Source organism: Crocodylus porosus, unplaced genomic scaffold, assembly GCF_001723895.1.
Source record: "Crocodylus porosus isolate Cpor-Errol unplaced genomic scaffold, CroPor_comp1, whole genome shotgun sequence".
Taxonomy (NCBI): domain Eukaryota; kingdom Metazoa; phylum Chordata; order Crocodylia; family Crocodylidae; genus Crocodylus; species Crocodylus porosus.
The window spans coordinates 25,955,038-25,957,217 of record NW_017728886.1 but is presented as its reverse complement, the minus strand read 5'-3'; positions in this window follow the sequence as shown (position 1 = coordinate 25,957,217).

Here is a 2,180-nt window from a genome sequence, read left to right as displayed (position 1 = left end):
ATGTTGAACAGCACCGGCCCAAGGACCGAGCCCTGGGGGACTCCGCTGCCCACACTCTCCCAGGTCAACATCGACCCGTCCACCACCACCCTCTGGGTGCGCCCCTGGAGCCAGTTTGCCACCCATGTGACTGTGCATTCGTCAATGCCGCAGTCCCTCAGCTTGCCCACCAGAATTGGGTGGGACACTGTGTTGAAGGCCTTCTGGAAGTCCGAGAAGATGACATCGACTTCCTCTTTCACAACTAAGCTCTTTGTTACCTGGTCATAGAAAGAGACCAGATTAGTCAGGCAGGATCAGCCTTGCACAAACCCATGTTGGTTACTCCTCAACCTCACTTCCCCTGCAGGGCTCTCCAAATGTGACCCTTGATAATTTTTTCAAAGACCTTCCCCAAGATAGAAGTGAGGCTGACTGGCCTGTAGTTGCCAGGCTCTTCCTTCCTCCCCTTCTTGAAAATAGGGACCACATTGGCCCTTTTCCAGTCCTCGGGGACTTGGCCCAAGCACCAGGAGTCCTCGAACAGCCGTGCCAAAGTTAACTTGCCAGAGTTAACTTGCAGACTTGGAAGCAGGATCGAGTAAACTAGCTTCTCTCTGGATCAAACAATGTTCTGCAGGATAAAGCTTCCACTTCTGTGGGCCAGTAAGTCTTTATAAAGAATAATGATAATATCAGAAAGGAAAAAAACAAAACTCAGTGTTATAAAGGGGAAGTGGAGAGGTAGGAGATAAATATGAATATATTCAGCTAATTTTAAAATAAGAAAAAGAAAAGAAGCAGGAAAAAAATGAGGTGATCCTGGCCTGTGAGATATGATGGAAATAATGGCTTTTACAAATACTGTATTATTTTGGGTGGGGAGAGGGGGGAAAATATGTTGAAAAGAGGCCCAACAATAAATGGGGAACATAAAAATAAACAATGCACAAAGCTAAGAGAATTTTTAAATCTCTCTTCAGAAAATAATATTTAAAGAGGGCTTAGAAAGCTAAAACATGGCCAGAGACTTATAAAAAATAGCTGTTCCAAAAAGCAGTAAATATGTGAAGAGTTGCAAGTTAGCCAATCCAGCTGCTACATATAGTAGGGCATAAGGAAAATTTAACAAACTTCCTGTAACGTTAATAATGAATCCTAAAATGAAATGGAAAGATACAAAGTAGCAGCAGTTTCTGAAGAAAGAAAATAATATATCTTCTAATTAACATCCAATAAATAATATTTTACTTTGACATTAAATATGTTATTCCAAAATTGTTGAAGATCAGGTATGATCATGGATAATACTGTATTTCAGAAATGTGAGCTATTTCATAAAGCAGTCAGGTTTAAAACTAAATAAAATAAACAACATCACCATTTAGTGGAGAGTACAATTTAAAAATAGATAATATGATACTAAGCACCAGTGGAAGCATTTTGCTTATACACCTCTTCTAATTACATATGGAGGTCCTGGGAAAGGATCGTTATTGATCCCACTACTAACTCCTGTCTTGTGAAAGATTTTCAAATAATGTGACATATATTTACTACAAAATTTATAACTGACCCATTAAAAATACTTCCTTTCCCTGCACTGAGATACTTGGGCATATCTCTTAACAAGATATTTATGATTTGATACTTGGCTGTAACTTAACTAAGGGATTGGTCTACCATGAAACTAGCACAGAATATGGAAAAGTACAAAAGCCTGCTACCCATAGGGATAGGAGCTCAGGCCCCTGTCCTGTAGTAAGATTGGTATGAGCAGCCCTTCAGTGCAGAGTACCTCAGTGCAGTGGTGCAGAGCTTCCATAAAATTGATGGGGCAGCATGTGGACACAGAAATCGGACCATGTGCGTCACATGGTCAGATCCCTTTGATCTGGTTTCCCATGATCACCTGTTGGTGAAACTGGCCAATTGTGGCCTTGGGTCCACCATGATCTGCTGGCTGGGAAATTGGCTCCATGGTCGGACCCAGAGGGTAGTAACTGATGAAAATCAATCATCATGGTGTCCTGTGACCAGTGGGGTCCCCCAAGGCTCTGTCCTTGGACCTATATTTTTCAACATCTTCATTAATGATGCGGACATTGAAGTCAGAAGCAGACTGGCCAAGTTCACCAATGACACCAAACTTTGGGGCAAAGCATCCACGCCAGAAGACAGGAGGATGATCCAGGCTGACC